Source organism: Myotis brandtii, unplaced genomic scaffold (genome assembly GCF_000412655.1).
Source record: "Myotis brandtii unplaced genomic scaffold, ASM41265v1 scaffold668, whole genome shotgun sequence".
Classification (NCBI taxonomy): Eukaryota; Metazoa; Chordata; class Mammalia; order Chiroptera; family Vespertilionidae; genus Myotis; species Myotis brandtii.
Window position 1 is genome coordinate 4,577,027 of NW_005370597.1, and position 17,766 is coordinate 4,594,792.

At 43.8% G+C, this 17,766-nt stretch overlaps 1 protein-coding gene and 1 pseudogene across 1 annotated transcript in view; one reads left to right on the forward strand and one right to left on the reverse strand.

Annotated features, from left to right (window-relative positions):
• ARHGAP26 (Rho GTPase activating protein 26) overlaps window positions 1-17,766 on the forward strand; it is a 409,256-nt gene that overhangs the window by 32,593 nt on the left and 358,897 nt on the right. The gene's annotated exons all lie outside the window — the stretch shown is intronic.
• Window positions 1,726-5,613, reverse strand: LOC102258389 (annotated as a pseudogene).

The window sequence follows — 17,766 nt, forward strand, 5'->3', positions numbered from 1 at the left end:
CATCTGTCTGGGGAGACTAGAGTGGGTGTAGGTCAGGTTCAGTAACCTTGTGGAAAGTGGATAAAAACTGAATGAAAAGAGCATCAAAGAGGATCTGTTCCCTCTTAAGTCCCTGGCAGCTCCAGAGGCTGTGAGTGTTGAGATGAGAACAACTGTTCTGTGGTACCTTCTATATGAATGAGGCATCTGTTTACAACTGATGCCTAGGAAAATAGGCATCAGTAACGGCTACGGTTTTCTCATTTGTAGCCCAACTCCATTATCATTGGTGATGAAGGCTGTAAGTGGATGTGTTGAAATTGGCATTTTTCAAATTTCATTTTGATTTTAGTCTTATTTCTAAAGCATCCTTTAACAGAGTTGTACCCAGTCACCAATATTTAACTCATTTAAAGTTTGGTCGCCTTCATTTTTTTTCTGTCCTTAATTTTAGTGGAAAGGCTCATGAAAGGTGAAGTTGCTGAGATCTGGCAGTAGAATGGCAGGGAGAAAAAGCAATTATAATCACCAACCAAAGTGGCTTTAGAGGTTTTGTGGATTGAAGTTTCTCAGTTTTATTGATAGAGAAGTGGGCATTAAAAAGCATTTTAAACAGCTTTATTGAAATATAATTAACACATTGTATGCGGGAAACGTATTTATACATTTTACGTTGACTGTAAGTAGTAGAGCGCGGGACACAAATGGCCCGCTCCACCGTTTAGCGCGCGATAAAAACTACCCGCAAATAATGTGTTAATATACTAGGGACCCGGTGCACGAAATTCATGTGTGTGTGGGGGTGTCCCTCAGCCTGACCTGCACTCTCTCCAATCTGGGAGCCCTCAGGAAATGTCCTACTGATGGCTTAGGCCCGCTCCCCGTGGTTCTCTGCTCTCTGCAGGGCCTGCCTGCTCCACACTGCAGTGACTGCCAAGCAGGCCACACTTTGCCTGCTCCCCAGTCGCTGCAGCGATGGCCAAGCAGGCCATGCTGGGTGCTGCCTGAAGGCGGTGTTTGCCTGCTCCCGGGTCGCCGGGGTGACGGCCAAGCGGGCAGTGCTGGGAGCTGCCTCCTACCTGCTGTCAGTCTCCACAGAGGCATGAGGTTAATTTGCATACTCACTCTGATTGGCTGGTGAGTGTAGCAGAGGGACGGTTAATTTACATGTTTCTCTTTTATTATATAGGATACTGTGGTGCTGGAGATTTAGAATTAGCTCAGGGACACCTGAGTCTGGCGAGTGATCCCTAGACTTAACGTTTTGGTTTAAATTGGGAGGCCGAAACCTGAGTTTGATTCCACCCTCTCTAAGCCTAAGTTTGCTCACCTGTGAAAGAGAGATAACAATACATGAGCCTACCTAGAGCTACTTTGAGGATTCAATGAGCTAATAGTGCATATTAGCTCAAAGTGCTTAGCACATTGCTGGCACACCCTCAGTAAATGGTGGCTAGTTTAGGTCCATTAATCCAGCTTCATACATAGACTCCCACTACATTAGAGAACCTTATCTTTCTATATATGTTAAAGAATAGTTAATTGAATTGAAAATGGATTTTCATGTGTTAGGGAAAGAAAATAGTTATCTGTGGTATTGATTTAATTCAGAGTTAACAGATAAAATAAAGGATGCCCACTTAAATTTGAATTTCAGAGAAGCAATGGAAAGTTTGAAGTGTAAGTCAGTCTTCAAATATTTGTTTACTTTAATTTTACCTGGCTGTCTTGTGTTTTTATTTTTTATTTTTAGGTCAGTGGGAAGTAATTTTAATCAAATAATTGTACATTTTCTTCCCATACCTCTCAATTTGTATTAGGAAATGATGTTATGATTCATTTCATTATAGTATTACAAAATATTTATAAGAAAATATTAAAGATAAACACAAAAGGCAAGATGGGGTGAAATAATCCTCTCCCTCTCCCACCAAAATCTTCACTCCAGTGCCCACAGCACATATAAGAATCAAAACAAATAAGTAACAAAGATTCCCTTGATCACAGGTTCCCAAAGAATTGGAGAGGGTAAGAGATGGGATGAAAATGGGAGTATGAAAGGGAATGGAAGTTAGTAAAACTGCTTCAGTAACCAACTGATTCCGAATGAAATGCCCTTCCTTATTATATGCAGTGAATTCCCAGAAAAGGATAAAGATATTACCTTAAATGAAATTAGAAAATACCATGACAGTGAAAGTAGCTCTTTGCCTAAGTTTCCTAAGAGCCTCTTTCTCCATGAACCAATGATGTGAACAGAAGCATGTTCAGGCATCAGAAGTTGTCACAGCAGTCTTTCCATCTGTTTCATAAAAGCTTCATACACATCATCCTTAGTTTGTACTGAGATGGGACCAGATGGACCAGATTTGGGGGCTGCTTCCGCAAGAGGCACAGCAGGATCATGCTCTTACTTTCTTTGGGCAGCAGCAGTAGCCTCTTTATTTTCCTGACGGACCCTCAGTGTGGTGGGCATGAGTCGAATAATCTCTGCCTTGGGATTAGTGATTTGTGGCTTGGCACTGATGGTTGCTGTGGCTTTCTTCTCAGTGGTGGCTGCACTCGTGTCACCCACCTTGGGTCGCTGATTCAAGTTGGGTAGAGCACTTAAAACTTGGCAAGGAAGCTGGTGGGAAAAGCACAGGTGAGGCATGTCTGAGTGGAGGCACCAAAGGTGGGCGCATTATGCCACGGGGAGGTTGCCTTGGTGGGGGTCCCTGAGGAGGAGGGTCAGGAGGCAGACCTGGAGGTGGACCTGTGGGAGGGCCAGGAGGTCGGCCTGGTGGTAGTCCTGAAGTTTAAAGTTGGGGTAAAGGTCCTTCCTTGGAGTTCTGGCATTCCAAGTGTTCTCAGGAATGGAGGAGCTCCTGGGGGTGGCCCAGGAGGAAGGCCTGTAGGTAGTCCAGGTGGCCATAAAGGTGGAGCAGGGGGTGCTCCTGGCATGGGAGGTGCTTGTATCTGAGAAGGGGAAACAGACTGTGGGCGAGCCTGTTGCTGTGAAGAAGCAGATGTGCCATCAGGAAGATTCTTTTTTATGCTGTTTTTGTGTTGCTCTTCTGCTTCAGAATCACCTTCATCATCGTCCTCTGAAAATTCCTCTACTTCCCATCCCTCCTCAGGGATTTCCGGACCTGCCATTCAAAGCATCATGGCTTGAAAAAGACTCAGCTCTTTAATGTTCTTCTTTTTCTTCCTTGATTTCCTAGGCATATCTTCAAATTGTACACTCAGACCTGATTTTTTTCTTCATTGTTGTCTCTTTCATTATCATCATGATGTACAAATTTATCCCCCTCACTTTCTCCATCTGATCTGTCCATGTAGCTTACATCAGTACTGTCATCATGCTTATCTTAATCCATGTTCACAGGATAGCCATCATCTTAACTGGTGCTGGAAACATCATCATCATGACCCTGTTGAGCAAGTTTAGGACTATATAACATGTCTTCATCTCCTGATGACGGGGAAGAGCCATGGGCAAAGCTTACTTTAGGGCCATATATTTGTAAGACTTGAGGAGGGAGGAGGAGGTGGACTAGGGGACAGACTTAGAGGTTTACTGCCAGGGGGCAAACATGGAACAAAACACCCTGTCCAAGAAGAGGAAGAATAGAAACTGCCTGAGTTGGAGGTCCATAGGCTGAAGTCTTAAGGATGGAGGGTGGCTGGGCACCAGGAAGTGGAATGTCCTGGATCAAGATGTTGGAAGGAACAAACACGCGGCATATCTGGCAAAGGAATACTCTCCATTTCCACGTGCTGAGCATTCTTGACAGCATCAAAATATTGGCTAAGTTGAGCCCTCCTCTGTTCATATTCTACTTCTAGCTTTCTCTGTTCTTTGTAAATATCTGGATTCTCTTTTTCAGAGTTGAAGAATACGTTCAAAGGTTTCACGCAGCTTTTTTATGCTTGTCTTTCAGCACCTTCTCATTTACCTGTGGCTGTGGTACTGCATTAAAACTCCATTTCATTCAGTTTCTCCATGTCTAGGATAGTTTGTTTGGGATTCTTCATCTTCAAAACCTCAGCTGGTACCATCATGCACTGTTTTCCTTTCCCTTTAATTCTCTCTTCCGGCCTTCTTTTGGGGTTGGCCTGTGGGGTTCATAACTTTTCTACTTTTGGTGGATGGTAGATCTTTGTCCCATGTTGACAATCTGTGTGGTTCACTTGTTCATTTAAAAAAAAAACACGAGTATCAACACAAGAATGTCCAAGCACTTCTGCCGGACTTGGGCTGCGAGAAGCTGGGAGGGGCTGATTCTCAGCCTCTTTTACTTCACGGGGGCCTTCATCTTTGCTCCTGGTCAGCTATCCGGCAACTGACATCTTGAAACCTCAACGGTTGTTTTGGACTTTTATTTGTGAAATCTGCCAACTCTAATTTAATCCCATTGGTTCTCCTGTTTGGAATCTTTGGCTGCCTTTATGATCACTACAAATGAGTTGAGGAATTTTGAATAGGATGCAGGGATGTGATGTTATTTGCAGCTCCTCTGTGGCCCCCAGACTTTTGTTGTTGCTAATAGAAACTCAGCCTTTCACAACTAGCCCTATCATCCATTAAACATTGGTTGCATCGCAGCCAAACATCTTTGCTGAGAAATAAGGCAGAAGGAAATCTCTCTGATAGCACTTCCTTCTCTACATGGTATTGTTGAGCTTGTGGTAAAGAGGAGGTCAAGAATGGAATCATCAGAGCCCTGCAGCCATGTTCACAGTTCACCTTGGAGAAGTTGGGGGTCCACAGGCGTGTAGGCATCTGTGTTCTAAGGCTTCAGGGACCATTTGGAAGCCTTACCTGCGCAGGACTCCAGCAATGAGCATCTCTTGTCTGCAGATCTAGGGAACACGAATGCAAAAGAAATAAAAATCTTGGTCCTTGATAACTGAGGACTGTATAGTTTATAGAGAGACAGGACCAGGAGGTGTCAGTAACTGCTGTATTTACTGAGCACTTCCTTTGTGACTTTGCCTCAACACCGGTAGGTGCTTTCTGTGCATTGTCATGGTAATCCTCGCGGTAGCCCTATGAGCAAGATTCTGTGATTATCCCCATTTTCCACATGAGGCAATTGAAGCTTAGATATGCTTTCATTTCTCTTAGGAAGGTAACTAGGAGTGAAATTGCTGAATCATATGGTAAATTTATGTTTAACTTGAGCAGATTTTTGAGAGAAGAGGGTAAAAAGATGGGTTAATAGGAAGTCTTAAATGTGGGAATGAGGTTTGGATAAGCCAGTAAAGCAGCAGTAACCTGGAGTAAAGTACCAGGACCCAGAAAGGTGAGCTGGACAGATTTTAAATGAGGAAAGTTAAGAAGGGAGCTGGAGTTAGCCAGAGAGATCCTGATGTTCCTGGAGGCTAAAGCTGCTTCTCTTGTCATATTTGTCAATGTGGGCAGAAGGCTTCTCTTTCCATTGCTGTTTTCTGGACATGTGTTCTGGGATGTATTTTATCCTCTTGCAGCACTAATAGATAGTCCTTAACGGGTAAGGAGCAATACCTTCTCATGGAACATCAGTTCTTAAATGCCGAGTCCCACAGTTTTTGCTGAGAAAACATGGGCAATAAAATATGAGTTTTTCCTAAAAGTAAATTTATATAATGCAGAGGCTTGTGTCTTATTTTGTGAGTGTGTCTTTTTTACTATTTTGGAATAGTCAAGACTGTTCTTTAATATTAAGTGATTATATATATCACTTTACTAGTATATATATATATATATATATATATATATATATCCTATTATATATATATATATATATATATATATATATATATATATATATATATATATATATATATATATATATATATATATTATTTAAATGGTTATGCTTGCTTGACATAATAAAATATTGCAACAGTATGTGTCTGTGGGTCTGTGTCTCTGTATTTAGTTCAAGTTGGTTGTTGAAATTCTCAAATCTGGGAACCACTGCTCCAAAGAAGGTTTGGGAAGGGAGCTATTGATATCCATGGTGGTCGCTGTGTTTTGCCTCCTTTCTCATTTTTTTTATATAATTGTGCATATGGGCAACTGGACTGATGCCTGGATGAGAACAAAATAAAAGGTTAGTGAAACCAGGAAAGGACGATCCCAGCATATAACCCCATTACTTGGATACCTGACTCTGTGTAAATGCAGGCAGCTGATGGGCACAGGTCATCTTTAGTCGCTTTGGTAATATAAGGAAGCCAGAACCAAGTGCAGGTTGGATTTCTTCTGCAGCTTTGGGGCAAGCTGACAGTTGATTCTGTTCAGGGTATACACCTTCTGTGTGTGTGTGTGTTGTGTGTGGGGGGTGAGTCTTCTGTTGAGGCTGGAGGCTCTGCAGAAACAGTCCCCTGGTGAGATCTGTGGGACAGAACAGCAGCCCTTGTCCCAAGGGTGAAGGTAGCACTAGAGCTCCTCTCAGGCTTGGAGTTAGGGAGTTTCTGTAACGTAATCTTGAAGTACACACAGCCACTTTTCCCAATGAATAATAACAATAGTGATGATGCTCTGTGTGATGTTCATACGAGTGAAATGCATTGAGCTGAACACTGCAAAGTGCTTTCAGGCATGATGCAATTTGACCCTACCAACAGTTGTGTTAGAAAGGTATGGTTAGTTCATGTTTGTGTGAAGCAACTTAAGGTCAGGAATGTTTAGCAACTTGTTCACTTAACTTGCCACTGGATGAGAGATGCAGAGCCAGTAAGGGGTCAGCTAGAATTCAAATGCAAAAAAACAACATCAAGGAGACATATGTAATACTCTTTGTAATACTTGAAGCAATAAAAAATAAAAAAATAAAAAGTAAACAAACAAACAAAAAACCAAATGCAATCTGTTTTCTTAAAAATCCAAGCCTCTCAGTTCAGCAATTTCTACCTCAAATCTCATTCCCAGAGGCCTAGCACATCAGGCCAGCTTTATTGTGGAAGTCTTGTGTGTGGAAGGGGAATGGAGGATGGAGTCCTTGGGCCATGCTTAACAAAGACTCCCTGAGGCAGCCTCACAGCCTGGTGTGTCTAATACACTGTATTTGCTGCCCCTCTGTCTACAGACAGCTCTATTGATTCAGCCTTGGGAAGTCTTTGACCTGGCTGTCCTCCTCACCCCCCCCTTTTTTTTTTATACAAGGCCAGAATGTTCAAGTTCACACCCACGTTGCAACCCCAGCTCCGGGGGGCTGAGGACAGGGTGGGAGCACCAGCCGGGACAGAGGGTTCTGCTGGACCATGTGCAGGTGGCTTCCCCCTTGCTTGCCTTGGAAACTGGGGGCTTATTGTTCGCTATCTTCATGCAGTTCTCACTGGCCATACTTTAAAAGCTTTGCCATTTCCTAGTGAGGAAGGTGGATGGAAAATGAGAACTTGGAAGGTTCTGTTTATTTCTTTTATTTTTAAGTTTAAGAATGTTGTGTTTTAGGAGAACGTCGGACTGAACAACAGTTGACTCTCTCTCCTGCCTAGATTTCAGCCATAGTTAGAGGTGGTGAAATTCCATTATCTAACTAGTATCAAATTTGGCTTAGTGGTACTTAATTTTTACCCTCTCTCCCCTACACAGTTTAACATTTGCCTTAATTTTTATCCTCAGCAACCGGTGAGATATGGCTGGTGTTACTAATTTCTCGTAAAATGGAGTCTCCAAGGCATGAAGTGGTTGAATTGTGCAGGGTCTGGTTAGAATTGGATCTCGAAGTCAGGTCTTCTAATCGCTAGCCCAGCTGCTTTCCTTGTTATTGCTTTGTGGAATGGATTGGCCATTGATAATGAAATCCCAGGACTGGGCAGAAATGTAGGCCCTCTTAGCTGGTGGTTGAGCTACTTAGAGCTTGGTCCATCTGTTTGAGACTAGAGTTGAGCTCCAAGATGAACCATTTCAGCCCCACAAAAAAGAAAAGCTCTTATTACAGATGGTACTCGGACCCTGTCAGCTGCTGTGGAAGTTTCTGCCACCGGAAGAGAGATGAAGAACAGCTTTTCTTACCACGGGTGAACTCTGAACATATGTTTTACCCATATATGGTGTATTGCTTAGTAAGCTTGTGTTTTTTTTAACTTATTTAATTCTCTGGCACCTAGCCCATCAGTTAGTTGCCCCTTTTATAAGTGCCTATATGACTGGGTGTTCTGGTTTTAAGTCATGAGTTTTGACTTTTATCAGGAATTTACAGCTTGCTTTTCGAAGGGCTTAGGTGAATGCAATTGCATGGAATGGCAGTGTTAAATTTTGTCATTTGAAAATGTTAAAATGGAACGTAAATATGCGCTGTCAGGGTCTGTTTTGAATGGTTGTATTCATGTGTCTTATCAGTCTGTGTTAGACATCTTTATTGCTCAAGTAACCTATGTTCATGTAGAGTGATTAGAAAATTCAGATAAGCAAACAGAAAAAGGAGGAAAGAAAAAACAACAACATATATACTCTAAATAGAGTCCCTTGAGGGAAGCCAGGATGTGAAGGACTTGGAACTTTTCAGAAGAAGGGATCTAGTCAGTGAGTGCAAGTCATTATCATTCCCTGAATGGCTCATCTCTTCCTTGTTTCAGATGATAGAGATCAAGATACAGGTTGGGATATCTGAGCATGATCTGGAGAGTCAAGGCATTTGGTTTGGTGCAATCTGCTCTGAGCCTAGATGGCTCAGGGGTCAAAAAGTTCCTCTGTTTATGCACCACCTGCTAGGGGTGGCTGTGAAAAGGGAAAATTAGTCCTTTGGGGTCTCCTGTTTATACAGTTGCTAGTTCTCAAGCAAAAAGGGATAAAATAATCTTACAGTCATACCTCCTCTTCACTTACTCTTCCCGGCCCTGCTGGAGCCATTTATCCACCATTCACCCATCCATCCATTCACCCACCCACTCATTCATTCATTCATCACCCATTCATTCATCTGTTCATTCAATAGGTGTTTACTATGTACCTACTGAGCATCAGACATTGTTTGCTTATGGCTGTGGGAATACAGATGAATAAGGCAAGTCCTTCCACTCATGGGGTTTACGTTGGATTGGTGCAGGTTGTGGCACCATCGCTTCCCTTTCAGATTTTCCTTCTCTAGCCATGAAGGTGCTCTTATTTCCCCTGGAGCTGACCACACCCCTAGGTTCTGTCCTGGAGCTCAGCTCACCCTAGACCCACAGCCTACCTGAAATTTGATCATCCCCAATGGGGAAGGTAAGGAGGAGAAGGCAGCATTTGGCTGGCTGAACTCTTCTCAGAATGGGACTTTACTTTTGTCTGGGAGGAGTAGGGGAGCCGATCACAGAGGGAGGGGCGCCTGGCTTTATCAGAGAGAGAAGGCCTCATTGTGTGTTTTTGTTGGAACAGGTCCCAGAGACCTCAGTACAATGCTTTGGACAGGGCTGAGCTAAGCTACCATGCCATAAAATAATAGCCGAAAGAATCAGTGTGGAATTTAGCATCAAAGGGAGCTCTGTGTTACAGCTCTCTCCAGGCAGAGGGCAGGACTTCAGCCCCAGGTCAAGCCCTGTTGTTAACTTCATAATATCTTCATGAACATGCCTTTTGTGTCTGTGTGTTTGCTCTCTGTCTCTGTCTCTCAGTCTCTCCCTGCCTCTCTCAATCTCGATCAATCTATCTCTCTCTCTCAGGTATAGTCATTTATTAAGAGATTTTGATGGAAAATTTAAAACATATTCTCTGTAAATTCTCTCCCTTTTAATCTATGGCACATCTGGGTGGATGGGTGAATTGCAGGGATGGGAACATATGACACAGAGAACTTAGAAAGTTCCAGGAAACCATATTTCCCAAACTTTAGTCACTCACGTGTTTCTATCATGATTTTCTGCCACATTGACGTAACACCTATTCTATTGTTCACCTAATATTTTTCTTTAAATGGATGTACTTGTTCTTTTTGAAAAGACACTCTTTGTTTTATAAGAGTATTTTATAACTTGGCTATAAATAAAACACCAGTATAATTTGCCCCAAACCAAAGTAACCATAGAACTCAATCTATCAACTCTAATGTTTATTTACATGCCACCTAAAATGATTTTGTACACTGCAAATTGGTGTGCTTATTATCACACTTTGGGAAGTTCCTTTGTAGATTGAACCAGCTGTAGCCAATAGATTCCTGGCGAGTCAGATGAATAAATCTCCAATAATGTTTCCTCCATCTCCCCCTCCCACACTACAGTGAGTTACTGGGTACAACACAAGTTGTTGTGTGTGAAGCCTCAGGGAGTGTCACAGGTATAAGGGAAGGGAGCATTCTCGGCTGTCCTTTTCCGTGATCATCTATGGGCACTGGTCCCTTGAATAATTGCTCTGTACTCTGGGTGCAGAGTAACGTTGCCAGTGCTGAGGAGCAGATGGCATAGATACTGTGAAACGTGCCATGGACCAAACTGTCTTATGTGCCGGGAGTTCCCCCCATCTCTTTAGCAACTTTTTTTTTTTTTTTACCATGTGTCACAGAGCAGAAGCTCAGAGTGTGGGCTCTGGAGGTTGACAGCATGGTTTCAAATCCGGGGCCAGCTCCTTCTGTGACATTGTCAAGTAATCTCTTTCTTCATTTATTCCACAAATAAACATTGCGTGCCTGCTATAAGCCAGCCACTGCTGTATGCTCTAGGGGGTATATTAACCAACAAAATGGGGAAAAAAACATGCTTTCACCGAGCTCATATTCTTCTGGCCTTATTTTAAGCTGTTAAATGGGAGTAATAATAGCCTTACCTGCCATGGTTATTGTGAGCTGGCGCAGCCGAAGAGTCCTTAGCACAGGGCCTGGCTCAGTGGTTGCTTAATAAATGCTAGCTGTTTAATTATGGTACTTAGGTGCCCAGTATTGTACCAGGCTTTGAGCTCCCCCTCCTGCTGCTTTAGCTTCAGCAGCACCCAACTGAAATATTCTCTCCTTGCTTCTTAGCCTGCAAGTAATTCTTGAAGCCCCACAACCTTTAGGAATCTTGCATGGCTTGGAGCCTCATATCCTAATCATAGGATTCTAAAAACTACTGGTCACTCTTGAAATAAGCTTACTCAACACCTAACTACGTGATGAGTTGACATTCTCATGCTCTGGATGACGTTTTGTGGAGGGATTTTTTTGTCCTTTTGTTAACTGAGAAAGGCTCCCCTCTCTTCTGCTTTTCCCACCCCAGTGTCCCCTCCTCTCTTCCTGTAGTATTGAGGGTGTTTGGGCAGAAATCCTGGCCTTGCAGTGTGCTGTAAGGATTTGTTTAACACAGTTCTTTATTACTGCTACAGGAAAAGCTTAGTCAGTCTAGAACAGAGATATGGGTGCTGAGTCTAGACATCTGTCTTTGGATGGGTTTGACTCAATTTTAATTCTATTCATTTCTAAAAAGAAAAATTTTATTTATCAATTCTGTAATTAACAAAACAGACATAAGGTTTTTGTCCTGGGTCTGCCCAATCTGCCCACAGTCCCTGAAAGACAGAAGTCTTCATTGACTCAAGCACTCAGTGGACTGTCTAATTGTGACTTTTGTGCCCAGTGGCCATACTATAGCAGTGATGGCGAACCTTTTGAGCTCGGCATGTCAGCATTTTGAAAAACCCTAACTTAACTCTGGTGCCGTGTCACATATAGAAATTTTTTGATATTTGCAACCATAGTGAAACAAAGACTTATATTTTTGATATTTATTTTATATATTTAAATGCCATTTAACAAAGAAAAATCAACCAAAAAAATGAGTTCGCGTGTCACCTCTGACACACGTGTCATAGGTTCACCATCACTGGATAGGCTGACTGCTTCAGAAAGGATACCAGCCTGCCTGTGCCCTGCACAGAGTGGCAGGGGAATTACTTAGAGTTAGGAACAACTTGAACGGTGTGCATTTCAGTTTGCTAGGGCTGCCATAACGAAGTACAACATACTGGAAGGTTTAAACAACAAAAATTTATGCGTCTAGATGCCTGAGATCTAGGGATTGGCAGGTTGGTTTCTTCTGATGCCTCTTTCCTTGGCTTACAGATGGCTGTCTTCTCCCTGTGTCTTCACATGGTCTTCCCTCTGCTATTATCTGAATCCTAATCTCTTCTTATAAGGACACCAGTAATACTGGATTAGGGCCCACCAGTATGACCTCTTTTTACCTTAATTACGATAAGGACACCAGTAATACTGGATTAGGTAGGGCCCACCAGTATGACCTCTTTTTACCTTAATTACCTCTTTAAAGGCCGTATCTCCAAATACAGTCATATTCTCAGGTACTGGGGCTTAGGACTTCAACATACACTTTTTAGGGGGACACAGTTCAGCCCGTAACAGTGTGGTTCAGGAATACAGTTCCAAAATACACTTGTATTACCTAGGCCTTGAGTTGCTCAGATGGGTTTTTGAGGGTAGTAGGAGTTCTAGAAAGTGAGCCAGCTTCAGGTTTGGGCACTGACTCCGTGGTGGCCACCATTACTAGTTTAATGAGATCTTGGTGGTGACCTAGGCTGGTTGGCTGATCCTAGAAAGGTCAGCCAGGCCACAAGTAGATGCACAATTTCACCCACCCTGTGCCTTGGCTACTTACAGACAGGATTTGAGACAGAAGGGTAGAGATAGTTTGGGGAAGGATTTGTTGACAAGGAAAGTGTGATATTGTCCTTCAGACAAGACTCAGAACTTTATGAAGAGTTGGGAAAACCACGGCTAGAGTTTTCCAGTAATCTGAAACCCCCCTCTTCCGGTTACATGTTCTGTAAACAGCGACTGCCTATAAGAGAGGTTTGGAGTCTGTTGACTTTGGCTGAGATGTAGCCTGAGAAGATTCATCAGTTTCCAATTCCTGTTCTCTCAGGATATTAAGTATTGCAATGAACTGGGAAACTTTTCTTTATTAAAATTGGAGGAAAAGTTGGGCGTTTTGAGGGAGACCTGGAACAGGAAGGGAGCTGACACCAGAAGTTTGACTGCATTCCTTCAGAGATCATGTTATCCTTTTTGCATTGTCAGTGGTTAGTAGCTTAAGTATGTGGTGCAACAAGGGGAGGTAAAAAATAAAAATGCTCCCAGAAGTGCTGACAGTATAGCTAGTTTGTGCAGCAGTGTGTATGGTGGTTAAAGGTACAGGCTCTGGAGTCCCATTGACCTGGTTCAGATCCTGGCCTTATTGTTCCATCACCTGTGTGACATTGGGCCAACGATTCATCTCTCAGCTTCAGTTGTCTTATCTGTAGAATGGGAATGATATTCCTACCTGCCTCATTTTGTGAAGATCAAATGAGATAATGCATGTAACACCCTTAGTTAATGTTCAATAGTTGTTAGCCTCTGCTCTTAGTATGAGTGCAGGATGATTGGCAGGTTGTTTCCCAGTTTGGTGTCCAGCTTCTAATTAAGAATAAAACAGCATGGCATTTTTATCAGATTCTGATCTCATGTACTTTTTCAGTTAGCCAGGAGAACTTACTTTAATTATTATTGTTATTATTATTATTATTATTATTATTTTGCGGGGAGGGGGGGTTGAACTCATATTTAAGGAGGAAATTCTTTCAAATGGAAAATAAGTATTTTTTAAATTATATTTGTTATTCTGCTATAGATTTAAGGTTAGTTTTATTGGCTAAAAAAAGGTATGTTAATCAGGTGAAGGTCATGTATTTATATTTACTCTATACATTTATTGAGATGACCCTGTCACCTTCTTGCATCCTTCTCCCACATGCTTTGCAGACTTCCGTCATATTGGCCCCCACTCCCACCCACCACAGGGCCTTTGCACCGACTTTTTGCTGGACCTAGAATATTTTGGCCACTTCCTATTCTCACCACTCACCCCCCAGTCTCATCTCAGCTTCACTCTTCTGGTTGGCCTTGCTTGTCCTTCTGTGCTTCTTCTATAGGACACTGGTTCTTTACTTCTGCAGCATAGAGTTGATGCTAACTGTATACTCATTTGGGTAAGATTTGACTAATAAAGCTTGTCACTTTGCCCTAGCCTGTTTGGCTCAGTGGATAGAGCGTCGGCCTGTGGACTGAAGGGTCCCGGGTTCTGTTCCGGTCAAGGGCATGTACCTTGGTTGTGGGCACACCCCCAGTGTGCAGGAGGCAGCTGATCGAAATTTCTCTCTCATCAATGTTTCTATCTCTCTATCCCTCTCCATTCCTCTCTGTAAAAAACCAATAAAATATATTTAAAAAAAAAAAAAAGCTTGTCACTTCACTAGATGGGAAGCCCATAAGGGTGGGAACCATGTCTTTTTTTTGTTCACCATGTATACCGAGCATCCTATAACACCTTCGTGCATAGTAGACACTGAGTCAATATGTGTTGAATGAGTGAATTGATATTGTTTTGTTAAAAAGAGCTATACTAGGTACCCTGCGGGCTGCAGAGATAAGCCTATCCAGCCCCTGCTCCAAAGGGGCATTCATTCTCAGAGGAGAACACCATTTAAGAGTGCCATAGGCAGAGTGAACCTGTGAAGCCAGACTTCACATGAGGGGGATGCTACATGGGAGGAATAAGCAAAGGCATCTTGTAGGAGATGCCATGTCCACACTGGGCCTGGGAGGAAGAGGAGTTGGGCCTGAAGAAATGGGAGAAAAAGGCCCCTTAGATGGAGAAAACTATGTAAGCAAAGGCTTGGAAAGTATAGCCTGGCCTCAGGGATGGGAGTCAGGTGGTTCGGCTGGAGCCCAGCAGGCTTGCAAGGAACCAGTGGGCAGTGAGTTGGAGGGTTTGTGAGAGCCAGGCAAGGCACTTCTGGTTGGTGTGAAGGAAAAGGGATGTGCCTTCAAAGGTCCTGAGCAGAGGGGTGATGTGATCAACCATGGGCTCTAAGATGGTAGTTTCTAAGATGGTGCACTTGGAGGAAAGACTGGGGTGGGGAGGCCAGGTAGGGAGAAACTCAGAGAATGGGAAGAAGAGGGCTTAAGTGAAGGTCAAATAATGAGAAAGAACATAGATGGGGCCTGGCCACTGGTTAGAGGTGGGAGACAGAGACAATGATGGGATTGTGGATCTTGGGCACCCGAGACTAATGATTCTCTTAAATACAGAACATGGAAAGCACCCAGCACAGTGCCTGGCAGGTGTTGGAAGTTCAGTAAATGTTAGTTCTCTTCCCTGTGCCAGAATGAGGAACTCAGGTGGAGAAACAAGTGGGAGGGAGGTGCCAGCACAGTATTCAGGTGATGAAGCTTGGCAGGTGGAAAAGCAGGAATGGAGTTGGCAAGGGGAGAGCGTTATTGTTAAAACTAAGGGTGAGAGAAGGGGTGTCTTCGTGTGTCCAGGCTGCTGTAACAAAGTGCCACAGACTGGTTGGCTTTTAAACAACAGACATTTATTTCTCACAGTTCTGGAGGCTGGAAGTCCGAGATACCGGTGCCACTATGGTCAGTTTTGGTGAGAACCCAAAGGTAGCAGACTTGCCATTGTATCCTTCTGTGGCAGAGAGCAGAGAGAGGAAGCAAGCTCTCTCCTGGCTTATAAGGGCACTAATCTCATCATGAGGGCCCTACCTTCATGACCTCATCTAATCCTAATTCCCTGCTAAAGGCCCCACATCCTAATATCGATATTTTGGGGAGTAGGGTTTCAATAGGTGAATTTTGGGGATACACAAATACTCAGTTTAAAGCAGGAGGTTTGGGTAGAACTTGGGGGACCATCTTCTTCTGAAGGTAAGAGTAGGAAGCAGGGAGCCAAGTGAAAAAGAGTCGGAGATGCAGGAGGGGAGACCCCAAGAGGATTGTGCCTTGAAAGCTTTGGATCATAAGATTGGTTTCCCTGCTGTAGACATGATGAAGGCTAAGAGTACCTTAGGTGGCCTGTGGGCGGGATTGGATCTTGGGTTAACTGCTGTTTCAGCCAGCCATCTTTGGTATTCCCATTCCCTAACCATAGACTGCATCCCCCACCCTGAGCAGCCGTCTAGTAAGTGCCCATCTCTCGGGAGCTGGTGTGGGTAGATCCGCACAACTTCAGTGCTTGGCTCACTGACTCTCCCAAATCGGTCATTCAGAGTTGTTGAATTACACTGTTCACCCCTCTTGCAAAGATGGTGGAAAGTGGGTCCATCAGCATTGTTTTAAAAGTAAAATCAGCCACACAAACATGGAAAAGTTAGGTGTCTTGTTTAAAATTCCTCACCAGACTTGGATCTACTTGGAGTTTGGATAATCAGAGTTTTAGTTGATTGGTGAATGTTGACAGGTTAATTGCCTGCTCTGGGCTTTAGATTTTAGGAATGAGATATGAATAATAGGGGCATCAGAATGGGCTTTGGAGTTGTAATTAAGGTCCTGCTTTCTCTCCCTTAGCGCGTCACCCTCTCCCAAGCCTGGGAATGTGGATTTTCTTCCAGTGTTTGTTAGGTGTTCTGATGGCTATTGGCAGGTTTCTTTAGATCTGCCTGGCCTGGTAGTGTATCTGCTCTGCCATCCCATGTGGGACCACAAAAGACAATGCCACGTACCAATTACTATTTAAAAATAAAATCACTCTACTTTAATCATCTCTGTCTGTGACCTGGGCCAAAGCCAGGTCAGCCAAGCCATGCTCCAGCCAGTTGGCACACCTTCTCTCAGCTTCTTGCCTTTGTACACCATTATTTTCTTGGTGCTGTGCCCATAGGTGTGGTATTGCTGGCAGGGGTCAGGGACTGGCACAGGAGGCAGGGCTGCTGGAGGGAGGATCTTTTGTTGGCTGCACCTTATGCTGTCACTCAGACACTAGCTCTAATTGGAGTTTCTGCACTGTCCTTTAATATCATTTCATAAAGTAACACAGCATGATGAGTAAGAGCTCAGACTCTGGGGTTTGGATCCTCTCTTTATTAGCTGTATTACCTTGGCAATCATTTAATTTTTCTGAGTTTGGTTTCCACCTTCATTGGACTTTCAGGAAGAATAAATGAGATCATCATTATAAAAAGCCTAGCTCATATGCTAATACACTCAGTCAATGTGAGCTGTGTTTGTTATAATTCATATTCTTTCCCCACGATCTGCAGGAAGGAAGAGCTGCTTGTAACCTTGTATCAGCTCCTTCTTGTGGCACCTGTCACCTGAAGTGATGTGGAGGACCCTCAATTACAACTCCCCTTCCCTGTCCCTATGAGAAGGTTCCAGCCCCCTCTCTCTTGGGGTGTATCTGGAAGGATGCCCACCCTGACTCCTGGCTCCTGGCTTTTCTTCAGCTCCACCTGGCCATCTGAGTCAGGGCCGTGCAGCACAGGGAGTCTCTGTTTAGTGGTGATTGGGTTGTAAGGAGCAGCTGCCTGCTCAAACCAGCTGAAGCCAAGAGGAGAAATTCGTTGCTGAGATGCTGGGATGTCCCATGGACCCTGAAGGCAGGAAGTATCGCTGGCCTGGAACCAGGAACTGGGAAGTCAGGAACCAGGGTGTGTGCACTTTCTCTCTGGGGCTGCTGGGTCTCCTATCACTTGCCTCCACAGACCAGCTTCTGGCTTCAGTGTGCGCACAGGAGGAAGAGGCCACCCCAACCCAATTATGAAAAACTCCTCAGTGTGAATGTCCAGCATTCCAGCACTAGTGAACAAGGTCCTCTGTGCACTAATGATAAATTCTCCGGAGAGGAGCAGGTTGGCCCACCTCCGGTCCATGCAGCGAGGAAGCAGGGTTGGGGTGGGGTGGATTGGCTCACCTCATTGATGGGATCAGGCAGGTCACAAAAGGGCATAGGGAGAGGTCAGTCACCTCCATACCTGTCATATCTCCTGGCCTTCTAGTAGGAGGAAAAGCCCCCTTTTATTCTCCCGTAGCCAGCATTGCCAGGTGTATGCAGACTGAGGCTATTATGTCATCTGGG